The sequence below is a fragment of the Salmo salar genome, chromosome 02 (assembly GCF_965601325.2).
Source record: "Salmo salar chromosome 02, fSalSal1, whole genome shotgun sequence".
In the NCBI taxonomy this organism is placed as follows: domain Eukaryota; kingdom Metazoa; phylum Chordata; class Actinopteri; order Salmoniformes; family Salmonidae; genus Salmo; species Salmo salar.
The window spans coordinates 87069877-87084034 of NC_138292.1; the positions used below are offsets into that span (position 1 = coordinate 87069877).

The following is a 14158-nucleotide window of genomic DNA, read 5'->3' on the forward strand; positions in this document are numbered from 1 at the left end:
TACATACATGAAGTTGTTTCATGATATCAATAAAATGTCAATGTAGAATTTTATTAACATTGTAGTAGAATGTTATTAACATTGTAGTAGAAGGAGTATTTTAATTAATAATGTCACAATGTAGAATCGTAAACGTTTTGACCCCCGTTCTATTAATTTCAGCGTGATATGGATATTAACCTCGGGATAAATCCAGGCCTCATCAGGGGAAGTCCAGGCTCTGAAATGAATGAGTGATTAACAAAAAGTGATTTAAAAAAAAGAGTTGTTACACTTTCCGTGTTGGCCCATTTGAATGAGAATGCAACACTTTAAAATGTAGCTAGCTGTTTTCTACAAATTGTCCTCTAACCAGTGATGCACACATTATTCCCAGATTCTGTGGGGTGTTTGAGCTGTTAGTTTTAACAAGGACGTTCAACCTCATCTCCCCCCTCACTCAATTGATTTCAATGTGATATTGATGAGGGACGACAAATAAGTGTTTGGTTTCTCTTTGTTTTGGGGACCAATACGTTTAAATGCATCACTCCAAAATGTAGCTGTCTTCTGCAGGTTGTCCTCTAACCAGTGAGGTAACAGATATCTCCCATTTCCATGTGTTTTATTTAGTTGTGAAAGTTTCAACAGCACGTACAACCTGATTTCCCCCCCTAACAGATATCAGGGATTTATTGCTACTTGTCAAAACAACAGTGTTTTTGGTGCTTGTGCAGTTTATAAGGAGCTCATTTAAAAATATTCAAGGAATATGATTATTATTGTGTTGGTGTAGATAGTACATTTTATATTCAGGTTTTCAATATCACAAACTGTTTCTGCATATTGGTTATTGATTTGGACACGTTATAACTGTTCTGACATTGGGCTCCTCCCACCAAAATAGCAACAACATTTTTTTTTAAGAAAAATTGATGCCCGACATCTAATCTACTTTTTTTTTTTTTTTTTTTAAGTGAAGTTTAAAAGTGAATTATTGCCAATACATATTAAAAGGGGTGTTCAGTTTGATATCTCAAAATATTTATATTTCATGTAACATTTAGTAATCATAATTATTTGACAATTTTTTTGGTACAATAATATTGTTTACTAACAATGTTGTAAAACTAGCTTATATTTTTGGTTTGATATTATGTCCTAATTCTTACTATTTTAATCAATGGCATTTCCTTAGAATGCTCATTAGTCTTTCAGTTTTTATTATTTTATTCTTTCGTTTTTTTATCCTTGTATGTTGTGTAGTAAATATTTTTATTTTGTTTTTTTTCCTGTGAAGCAGGAAAAATCCATGTCTGAAATGTGCTATATAAATAAAGCTTGATTTGATTTGAACATATTGCAAAACAAATTAACCCAATGACTGACCAATCAACAGACTCTTGCTAAACCAATGAACAAATATGTGCAAAAGCAACACATATCTTGGTCCATCTTAGTATGATGGACCAATGTGTACTCTGCTCCCGAGTGGCGCAGCAGTCTAACGCACTGCATCTCAGTGCTTGAGGTGTCTACAGACACTCTGGTGCGCATACTATGTAAGTTTTATCACTTTTCAACCAATCCAGTACATTTTTGTTGAACATTTTGAAATTGTAGTGTAATATACAAATACTCATCAACTAGATGAGTCACCATTTAGTTTGGAAATGGTCCAAGCATTATGTAGGTTGGTGGAAATGATCCAACCATTATGTAGGTTGGTGGAAATGATCCAACCATTATGTAGGTTGGTGGAAATGATCCAACCATTATGTAGGTTGGTGGAAATGATCCAACCATTATGTAGGTTGGTGGAAATGATCCAACCATTATGTAGGTTGGTGGAAATGATCCAACCATTATGTAGGTTGGTGGAAATGATCCAACCATTATGTAGGTTGGTGGAAATTATCCAACCATTATGTAGGTTGGTGGAAATGATCCAACCATTATGTAGTTTGGTGGAAATGATCCAACCATTATGTAGTTTGGTGGAAATGATCTAACCATTATGTAGGTTGATGGAAATGATCCAACCATTATGTAGGTTGATGGAAATGATCCATCCATTATGTAGGTTGGTGCAAATGATCCAACCATTATGTAGGTTGGTGGAAATCATCCAACCATTATGTAGGTTGGTGGAAATGATCAAACCATTATGTAGGTTGGTGGAAATGATCCAACCATTATGTAGTTTGGTGGAAATGATCCAACCATTATGTAGTTTGGTGGAAATGATCCAACCATTATGTAGGTTGGTGGAAATGATCCAACCATTTTGTAGCTTGGTGGAAATCCCCATCGACTGAGGATGAGGGGTCTCCATTTTGTAGATGTGTAATAATGATGTTGAATAATAATAATAACATTCATCAATCTGACTCCATTACCATGTGAATGCTATAGGGCCCATAATAGAATCCAGTGGATTTAGCCAAGGTTGTGAGCCTTGTGTCACCACTCAGAATATTTTAAGATGCAAGTGACTAGGTTTACCATTATGCATTTTTTTCAGAGGCCGAGGAACAAGGAGCTAATATCTTGCAATTGATGTATTAGCATTAAATGATTGAGTTAACCTGCTCAGAGATGCACAGTTAGAGACTGAGAATATGTGCTAATATGTGCTACTTTTTGAATACTTCTGAAAGTATTCAGACACCTTGACTTTTTCCACTTTTTGTTATGTTACAGACTTATTCTAAAATGTATTAAAACATTTTAAAATCCCTCATCAATCTATGCACAATACCCCATAATGACAAAGCAAAAACAGATATGTAGATTTTTTTCAAATGTATATAAAACAAATAAAAAAAACGTTATCACATTTACATACAGTACCAGTCAAAAGTTTGGATACGTACTCATGCCAAGGTTTTTCTTTATTTGGACTATTTTCTACATTGTAGAATAATAGTGAAAACATCAATACTATGAAGTAACACATATGGAATCATGTAGTAACGAAAACGTGTTAAACAAGTCTAAATATGATTAAAAATGTAATTCACTGACGGATAGCTAGCTAATGAAACAAATGGACATTTACAGTAACTGGCTAGGCTATTCAAACTGTAACATTGGAAAGCTTTCAATACATTGGATAAATGGTGGAGTTACCTCTTCATATTATCAAGAGAATTCTTATTGCATGCTGAATATTTTAAATGCACTCTAAAACATATATTTATCTTATTTCAGTCTTTGGGAGATAGATTTATCTGTTTCTCTTAAGGCAGTAGCTCACGTTTCACAAGAGGCTGTAGTTATATCGTAGATAATAGCAGGCCATTGGCTGCCTTGATCACAAGGGGTATGTACGGGACCTCTGATTGGTTCCAAGTTTAGGAGTTCGGGAAAATTTGCCTGATCGGACAGTGTTAAAATATAATTTGTATGAGAAAATGTGCAAGAATTGAAGGTGCCAACAAATGTTATAGTCGTCATAAGAATATTTTACTGTCATATACAAGAATGCAGGTCCTCCCTCGACTGGGACCGATTAACTTCACTATTTTCAGCTTCGGCCCACCACCTAATAACACAACCACTACAGATAGAACAATGAGCCAGATATTTCACCTGATGAATAAATGTGAAACATCCGTTTGGCGTTTCCACTCACTACCAAATATGGTGATGAGAGGAAGCCCTGTGGGAGAAGAAGTTGTCAGATGGATTCTGGCCGACATTCTGCAGATTTTCTCATTGATCAAACGTTTGATCTCAATACAGTTTTCTGTTTCCATAACTAGAATGTGTAATAAACAGAGTGGACTACGTTTTGTAGACATTACCTTCTGCCAAAGTTTCCAAAAAAATTGCGTTGAGTTACTTCACAGATTGGGCGTTCCCTTAACTAAATATGCAAATAAATACCAGAACGCGCCAATAGGATCTCGCAAGCTCCTGCTTGGCTCTGCCCACTTCCCTGCTTGTTCTGTCCACTATGATTCATTTGCTCCCTTTGGAAACGATAAACTCTGGTCTATCTTGAGTAAATTATACAAATATTTGGCCACACAGTCCGTGAAGAGCATGAGGTGTGGCTGACTTTAGCTATCTTGAGCTCGCTACCGAGCTAGCATACGACCTCGGAATCACAGAGTATATCAAGTTGACATTGCAAAATTATGCATTGTGTGTAGTTTAGAAGATGTCGGAAAAAACAAGTTAATAAATATGTAATAACGCAAAAATATATAACTGTTTGTACTTAATAGGTAACCACATCATGACTACAATTAATTTACTACATATTTACACACACTATGTTGTTACACTGGTGAGTAAAAACTCATGATTCCTACCTTTTAACTTTTTGTCTGAAAATTAAATATACATTTTACTCAACTGCGTCAGCAGATTACGGTGTGGTACTTTAAGGTGATGCTGTTGGTGTGACGTATAATCTAGTGGACGGGACGCTTCTTTCAACAGCAGCTACAGTTATTCAGACACCTCGGTAGCTTGCTAGACAAAATAGCCGAACCAATAAAGCTCTTTAGACGCTTTCGTAGAGCCACTGTGTTTTAAACCCACTTCTGTCGTCTAGTTAGTTATCCGATTTCATTTCATATTTACGGTGTTGTTGTTATTAGTCAGCTAGCGGGCTGGTTAAGTTAGCATTAGCCTAGTTAGCTAACATCTCCGACCATGAGCTCACTAAGCTACTCTCCTCCTGCTAAAGAAGAGGAGATCTACTGGACGGAGAAAGAAACTCTCGTGAAAGTGGAGTAGAGGGTGAGGCTGTTACCGTGAAAGAAGAGAAAGACGTTTCAGTGAAAGAAGAGGAAGACTCGTTCAGAGTGAAAAAGGAGGATGAAGAGGAGGATGTTACAGTAAAAGAAGAGGAGGAAGAGAAAGAGGAGGAGGGGGAGATGACTGTTAGTTACATCGAAAAAGGAGGAGGAAAAAGAGGAGGAAACTGGATATCTGGGCCCGGTTTCCCAAACGCATCTTAAGGTGTCCAATGGTTCTAACAATGAATTTAGCCTGAAATGGTTTTGAGAAACCGTTCCCTGATTAACACTAGTAAGTACTGTCTTAAAAACAGAGGCACAAACTCTGCAGTTGTTGAACTGATGTGTGGTGTTAAAGGGGAAATATGCAGTTGCTACATCCATATTTGGACTTTTAAATTATTTATTTATAGCCATTGATTCTTGAAGAATATAACACATTCCTCATGAGCTTAGTTCAGTTGCATACAGGTACCGTTATAGCTTGCCATTGTTTACAGATGTCTCGTTGTGGGATGAAGCAACGTTAAGACAGCTAGCTGAGCTGGCCAGTTGCGTTCTGCTGTTAATGTTTGGTTTTGATTGGGACACATGCTAAGATGGCTGGCTAGCTAGCTAGACATTATGAAATGATTTTTTTGCATGTTCAACTAGCTGGCTAGCTAGATGAATATAATTTACATCTAGCCAGTTGGTAATTATGAAGCTAAATGTTGGCTCAATCTAGCTAGTTATCTTGTCTGCATTTCCATTGTTGGGCTGGAAGCAGGTTAAGTGTGAAAATGGCATTTTAGTACCGCAGTCTACAGGCAATAACAAGCTGTAGGACATTAATGAATTCATGTTTTAACCTATTTTTCTGTAATTTGTCTACCAGTACAAGGAGACGGTCGAGGGTGAACAAGTAATACTTCAGGTATTTTGTCTTTGTACTCTGAGCTTGTTGCTTGGACTTGGGGGTCAATTCATGTTATTGCTGGTATACAGCTTTGAATGACTATTTTAGTCTACTTTCCTCCTTTACAGTTTTAATTGTCTGGAGCCTGGTGTTGTTGTGGCCAAGGAGCTTTCACTCAGATGGAACCAGGTTTCAGCTGCTGCTCATTGTTGACGTCCTTCCTCCAAGAGAGGTGAAAGCATCCCCTGGACTGGACACGACCCGGCCTTTTCACTTTTTCAATGAAAAGGCCGTGAACATTACATGTCCTGGTCCAAAGGGCAGGACAGAAATATGCTCTCAGGCTAGATGAATTTGTTCATTTAATAACCTGAACCAGAGTTACTCAAAGGATCTGATGATATAGGCCTCAGTCTAGATATTGGTTTGACCTTCATGTGTTTTAGGTTTTTCCTAATTGTAATCTACTACCTTTTAGTACTTGAAGTTAATAAAGTATTTTATGGTTGAAATCTTAGTTTTTTTTAACCACTACCTCACTGCTTTATCACATGGCCACATTCTCATGTTCCAATGTGAATTCTTTAAGAGATGGGCGGGTCTAAGGCTCCAGAGGGTGTTAAAGATGCTAAATGGGCGTGAACAAAGAGCAGCACTGTAGATATACAACAATAGACAATGTAATACTGTTAATGGTTTGCCTAATGGGGGAACCTGGTGAGATAATGTTCAGAGAATCCAGTTAGGAAATTTGGTGAAAGTATTCCTTTTCTAAATAATATGTTTCCTGAGGATTAATATTTTGCGAACAAAGAGCAGCACTGTAGCTGTACAACAATAGACAAAAAGTAATCTGGCACACTGCTTCAGGTTTCAGCAACTTCAATCATTTATTTATAGCCTAGAATCATCCACTATACTACTGTGAAAACAATAAGACAAAATATGTATATTGTTGCTCACTTGACTGTTTTTTTAAGATAATTGTCAAATAAGTTTGTAAAAGCATTTACGTAAATTGTTGTACACAACATCATGGGCATCACCTTTTAGCTAAAATAAACAGTGCATTTCTGCAGTTGTGGGCCTTTAACCATGTGTATGATTTTGTTGTTCACACAGGAGAAAGACATGACAATCGTGGATTCTCTGGGGAGTCTCAACAACATCATGACGCTGACGAGGCAGAGAAGAGTCTCTCACATCAGAACACCTCAAGAAACACCAGCAGAGACCCACAGGGAAGAAATCTCACCACTGCTCTGTCTGTGGGAAGAGTTACTCAAGATCAGATTCACTGAAAGCACACCAGAGAATTCACACAGGGAAGAAGTCTCACCACTGCTCTGACTGTGGGAAGAGTTACTCAAGATCAGATTCACTAAAAGTACACCAGAGAAAACACATTGGAGAGAAACCTCACTGCTGCTCTGATTGTGGGAAGAGTTGCACCTCTTTAGCAACCCTAAAAATACATCAGAGAATCCATAGAAGAGAAAAACCTTATAGCTGCTCTGACTGTGGGAAGTGTTTTGTTTTGTCAGGACATTTAAAATCACACCAGAGAACACACACAGGAGAGAAACCTTATAGCTGTGATCTATGTGGGAGGAGTTTTAGGCACTTAAGCAGCCTGATAGTGCACCAGAGAATACACACAGGAGAAAAACCTTATATCTGCTCTGACTGTGGGAAGTGTTTTGTTTTGTCAGGACATTTAAAATCACACCAGAGAACACACACAGGAGAAATGCCTCATAGCTGTGATCAATGTTACAAGAGATACTCTGATAAAAGATCTCTGGTTAAACATCAGACAATTCATTCATGAATGAGTTGTTCAATGTGGGAAGAGTTTTACTGAATCTAGAAAGCTGACTTTGCACCAGAGAAAACACACAGGAAATATACTTTACCACTGCTCTGACTGTGGGAAGAGGTTTGTTTAATCAGGACTTTAAAAATCATACCAGAGAACACACACAGGAGGGAATTATCATAGCTCTGATCAATGTGACAAGAGATCCGTTATATCAATGAAATAATGTCACAATGTAATAGGAGTATTTTAATGATGTCATAATGAAGGAACCCTACATGTTTGCCCTGATCTATTGATTTCAGCGTGCTATGGATTGAAATGAAGAGTACTACTATGTGATTAACAAAAAGTGACTGACAAAAAGTCGTTATGAAAAGAAGACTACGTTGTAGTTGAAAGTTGAAAAGATGTCTTGTAAACAACTTAATTTCAATGTACTTGCAGCCTTGCAACACATGGACACAGTATAATAAATTGGTCTATAATCAATTTTATTAACAATCCTACATCAGTCCAGTATTTCTTGTCAACATTCAAGTGCTAATTGTCTTTATTCCACTACTGAAGAAGCATGACTCAAATCACCTCATATTTCAAACATCCAGCCTGACAAAAGATACGTTTTATTATTCCATGCCTCACCATTAAGTTAATTATTGCCAATACATATTAACAAAGGGGTGTACAATTGGTTTTGATATTTCATAATATTAGCATTTTTGTAACACTTGCATAAATAATTATGATTAATAACTGAATTTTATTGGTACAATTATGTTGTTTACTATCAATGTAGTAAAACAAGCTTATATTTTTGGTTGGATATTACATCCTATTCTTATTATTTTAATCAATGTAATTTCCTTAGAATGCTCATTAGTCTTTCAGTTTTATTGTTATTCTTTAGTTTTTTATCCTTATGATTGTTGTGTAGTAAATATTTCTGTTTTTATTTTCATCCATTTTTATTCGTTTTTTCCTGTGAAGCCCATTGTGTTGCATCCATGTCTGAAATGTTCTGTATAAATAATGCTTGATTTGATTTGAATATATTACAACAAATTAACCCAACTGCCGACTTTAACCAATTCAGTGCATTTTTGTTGAAAATGAAAAATGTTGAAATCAACAATACGTCAAATGATTCAACTACTGAAAACTGAAACAAACAAATGGATCAAACAGATCAATCCCACTTTTCCAGCCTGCTGAAGGCGTGGTGGAGTGGTAAACACCACCCCCGGCTCTACCAGGGACTTGAGGTGGTCTCCCACAGCTCTGATTATGTCATGTAATGTGGCCTTGCCGTTCCTTTTCTTGACTGCCCCTGCAACACAGAGAGAAACACATTTAGTCATATTATGTTAAACACTTAAAGTAATGGATATGAAGCATCTACGGCCTCAGTTACACCTGGCACCTAAATGTGACTTCTGTCATCTGATCACTCCAAGCTGCATTTGGTCTGGATGCACAAAAGTCACAATTTCCTCAAATTAGGTTTAGATCTGCCGGGATGGGCATTATGTTCGGTATTGCCAGAGTATCTGTGACCAACAGATGCATATCTGTATTCCCAAGAGGACATAAATGTTTTCCATCTAAACCATGTGTGACCTCTCACCTCTGGCTGTAGAAGTGTTCTTCCTAACCAGTCCCTCAACAGCTCTCTGACTGAGCTCCACCATCACTGGGTCTTCAGAGGAGAGGAAGGCTGAGGAGGGATGGAAGGATGAATGGATCAATCAGTCAACAAGGCAGTAATATAAAGAGAGTGTTGATAATCTTAAATGTCCATCTCCCACCCATGGAGAGACCTATATACTGTGTCCAGGGTTGAGTAGGTTACTTTCTAAATGTAATCCGTTAGTTACTAGTTACCTGTCTAAAAGTATCATCAGTAAAGTAACTTTTGGATTCCCCAAACTCAGTAATGTAATCTGATTACTTTCAGTTGTTTGTTTTTTTAGATTACTTTCCCTTTAAGAGGAAGGCTGAAGAGGGATTGTTAGCGAATTCTACCCTATGTTCAGACAGGAAACTTCTTTGATCAGAGTTTAGTTTGTTTAATAAGGATTGTAACCCGGAGTTTACACTTACAGCAATATGGAAGGAAACACACTCAGTTCACAAGATAGTGTTTTCCGTTTTTTAATTCACTACTGAGGTTCATCCCGCCCAAGGTGATGTCCCTTAACTGTAATACCATATAAGCTCATAAATAATAGTTGCTAATACAAAGATGTTTCTGCTAGGCAGAGTTAAGCTTTTTGAGTTATTGGCAGTTGGTCTCCCAATCCTTCTTCCTCTTATTGCTATCATGTGTTAAGCAGAGGTAAGACAGGAACATAGTATCAACAGGAACTGAAGGTATAGTTTCAACAAACAGTCATATGATTTTGGTACAGTTGACCTCTTCATGCACTTACAAGGTGTCTACCACTGATTCTTAATCTCAAAGCTAACGCAAAACATTAATCATTGTACTTTTGTAATTACAGGTGTTCCTATAATGTACAGATATTATAACATTCATTTCAGGATGGAAGGTAGAATGGATCAATCAGTCAACAAGTTAGTTATTTAAAGAGAGTGTTGATCAGCTTAAATGTCCATCTCCCACCAATGGATAGACCTACAGTGCATTCGGAAAGTATTCAGACCCCTTGACTTTTTCCACATTTTGTTACGTTACAGCCTTATTCTAAAATTGATTAAATAAAAACTTTTCCTCATCAATCTACACACAATACCCCATAATAACATCACAATACCCCATAATGACATCACAATACCCCATAATGACTTCACAATACCCCATAATGACATCACAATACCCCATAATAACATCACAATACCCTATAATGGCATCACAATACCCCATAATGACATCACAATACCCCATAATGACAAAGTGAAAACATGTTCTTAGAAATGTTTGTAAATGTATTAAAAATAAAAAAACAGAAAAACCTTCTTTACATAAGAATTCAGACCTTTGCTAAGAGACTCAAAATTGAGCTCAGGTGCATCTTGTTTCCATTGATCATCCTTGAGATGTTTCTACAACTTAATTGGAGTCCACCTGTGGTAAAGTCAATTGATTGGACATGATTTGGAAAGGCACACAGCTGTCTATATAAGGTGCCACAGTTGACAGTGCATCTCAGAGCAAAAACCAAGCCATGAGGTGGAAGGAATTGTCCGTAGAGCTTTGAGACAGGATTGTGTTGAGGCACAGATCTGGGGAAGGGTACCAAAAACTGTCTGCAGCATTGATGGTCCTCAAGAACACAGTGCCCTCAATCATTCTTAAAAACGTAAGAAGATTGTAATAGAGGTCGACCGATTATGATTTTTCAACGCCGATACCAATTATTGGAGGACCAAAAAAAGCCAATACCGATTAATTTGAAGAACACAGTGGCCTCCATCATTCTTAAATAGAAGAATTTGGAACCACCAAGACACTTCCTAGAGCTGGCCACCCGACCAAACTGAGCAATTGGGGGAGAAGGACCTTGATCAGGGAGGTGACTAAGAACCCGATGGTCACTCTGACAGAACTCCAGAGTTCCTCTGTGGAGATGGGAGAACCTTCCAGAAGGACAACCATCTATGCTGCACTCCACCAATCAGGCCTTTATAGTAGAGAAGCTAGACGGAAGCCACTCCTCAGTAAAAGGCACATGGCAGCCCGCTTGGAGTTTGCCAAAGGCACCTAAAGACTCTCAGACCATGAGAAACAATATTCTTTGGTCTGATGAAACTTTGATTGAACTTTTTGGCCTGAATGCCAAGCGTCACGTCTGGAGGAAACCTGGCACCATCCCTACAGTGAAGCATGGTGGTGGCAGCATTATGCTATGGGGATGTTTTTCAGCGGCAGGGACTGGGAGACTAGTCAGGATCGAGGGGAAGATGAACGGAGCAAAGTACAGAGAGATCCTTGATGACCCACACAGCACACAGCCAAGACAACACATGTCCTTGAGTGGCCCAGCCAGAGCCCGGACGTGAACCCGATGGAACATCTCTGGAAAGACCTGAAAATAACTGTGCAACGACGCTCCCCATCCAACCTGACAGAGCTTGAGAAGATCTGCAGAGAAGAATGGGAGAAACTCTCCAAATACAGGTGTGCCAAGCTTGTAGTCTCATACCCAAGAAGACTCGAGGCTGTAATCGCTGCCAAAGGTGCTTCAACAAAGTACTGAGTAAAGGGTCTGAATACTTATGTTAATATGATATTTCCTTTTTTATATAAATATACATTTGCAAATATTTCTAAAAAACAGTTTTTCCTTTGGCATTGTGATGTATTGTGTGTAGATACATGAGGGGGGAAAAAACAATTGAATCAATTTTACAATATGGCTGTAACGTACCAAAATGTGGAAAAAGTCAAGGGGTCTGAATACTGTATATTTGCGACTGTTTGACAAAAAAAATATTGTGTCGACCAACAGCCTATCGACCAAACAATTGACTAGTCGACTAATTGGGGTCAGCCCTAATAGCCATTTATTCTTGAAGAATATACAGTTGAAGTCGGAAGTTTACATACACTCAATTAGTATTTGGTAGCATTGCCTTTAAATTGTTTAACTTGGGTCAAACGTTTCGGGTAGCCTTCCACAAGCTTCTCACAATAAGTTGGGTGAATTTTGGCCCATTCCTTCTGACAGAGCTAGTGTAACTGAGTCAGGTTTGTAGCCCTCCATGCTCGCACACGCTTTTTCAGATCTGCCCACAAAATGTATAAAGGATTGAGGTCATGGCTTTGTGATTGCCACTCCAATACCTTGACTTTGTTGTCTTAAGCCATTTTGCCACAACTTTGGAAGTATGCTTGGGGTCATTGTCTATTTGGAAGACCCATTTGCGACCGAGCTTTAACTTCCTGACTGATGTCTTGAGATGTTGCTTCAATATATCCACATAATTTTCCTTCCTCGTGATGACATCTATTTTGTGAAGTGCACTAGTCCCTCCTGCAGCAAAGCACCCCCACAACATGATGCTGCCACCCCCGTGCTTCACGGTTGGGATGGTGTTCTTCGGCTTGCAAGCCTCCCCCTTTTTCCTCCAAACATAACGATGGTCATTATGGCCAAACAGTTCTATTTTTGTTTCATCAGACCAAAAAGTACAGTCTGTATGCCCATGTGCAGTTGCAAACCGTAGTCTGTCTTTTTTTATGGCGGTTTTGGAGCAGTGGCTTCTTCCTTGCTGAGCGGCGTTTCAGGCTATGTCGATATAAGACTCGTTTTACTGTGGATATAGATACTTTTGTACCTGTTTCCTCCAGCATCTTCACAAGGTCCTTTGCTGTTGTTCTGGGATTGATTTGCACTTTTCGCACAAAAGTACGTTCATCTCTAGGAGACAGAACAAAACGTGTCTCCTACCTGAGCGGTATGACGGCTGCGTGGTCCCATGGTGTTTATACTTGCATACTATTGTTTGTACAGATGAACGTGGTACCTTCAGGCATTTGGAAATTGTTCCCAAGGATGAACCAGACTTGTGGAGGTCTACAATTTTTCTTTCTGAGGTGTTGGCTGATTTCTTTTGATTTTCCCATTTTCCCACTGAGTTTGAAGGTAGGCCTTGAAATACATCCACAGGTACACTTCCAATTGACTAAAATGATGTAAATTAACCGATCAGAATTTTTTTTTCTCCCATTTTCAGGAATTTTCCAAGCTGATTAAAGGCACAGTCAACTTAGTGTATGTAAACTTCTGACCCATTGGAATTGTGATACAGTGAATTACAAGTGAAATAATCTGTCTGTAAAGAATTTATGGAAAAATTACTTGTGTCAAGCACAAAGTAGATGTCCTAACTGACTTGTCAAAACTGTAGTTTGTTAAGAAGACATTTGTGGAGTGGTTGAAAAACGAGTTTTAATGACTCCAACCTAAGTGCATGTAAACTTCCGACTTCAACTGTAACTTATAAATGCCTCAAATGTTTCAACTGTATTACCCCATCACAAAAAACATTCTGCTAAGGCACTTGTCTCTCTCTACATCGGTCAGCTACATTGGTGAGCATAGTTAGTAGAATAATGAATGTTTTGGTAAGATTTTGGCACGTCAACTTTTAGAAGGTTAGTAGGAAAGTTAATTACGTAAACCACCCAAATATACTCACATTCACTGAACATTTAGTATTTGACTCAGAAGAAGAAGCCTGAAGTAGGAGAGATTACTAGAAACAAACTCGGTTTACCGTTTTATCTGTGGATTAATTGTCTGAGTAGAGGACATTGTGAATTTCAGGTAAAATAACAACTCCATGTTTATATCCCAGGACAAATGAGCTAGCAACAGCAAGCTATCTAAATTGCCTTGAATGTTTCATGTTTTTCGACCAGTCCCACAATTAATATAGTTGGTTCAGAGTTCGTTTTGATATTTCAAACTGCATGACCTGATCGAGTCTGGTGTGACAAAATTAACGTTAAGCATGTTCATTTTTTGTACATATTGTGACTGCTTCTACGTTACTAAGTCTTTAACCACACTGTGTTGTTACATTGGCGGGTAAAAACTCATGCTTCCAACCGTTAACCTTTTGTCTGAAAATTAAATCTACATTTTACTCAACTGCGTTACCCACTCCAATCAGCAGATGGCGGTCTGGGAATTTAAGGTAATGCTGTTAGTGTGACGTATAATGTAGTGGACGGAACTC

The 14158-nt window shown here is 38.1% G+C and overlaps 1 long non-coding RNA gene across 2 annotated transcripts; it reads left to right on the forward strand.

Moving 5' to 3' along the window:
* Window positions 1–3974: 3974 nt before the first annotated feature.
* LOC123732464 (uncharacterized) lies at window positions 3975–8524 on the forward strand. 2 transcript variants are annotated; one of them, XR_014382306.1, is made up of 3 exons: window positions 4381–5025; window positions 5611–5649; window positions 6754–8524. It is a non-coding gene; the product is annotated as an uncharacterized LOC123732464 (long non-coding RNA). The 2 variants fall into 2 exon arrangements; XR_014382305.1 differs by lacking the exon at window positions 5611–5649 and having other exon boundaries at window positions 3975–5025.
* Window positions 8525–14158: the final 5634 nt, after the last annotated feature.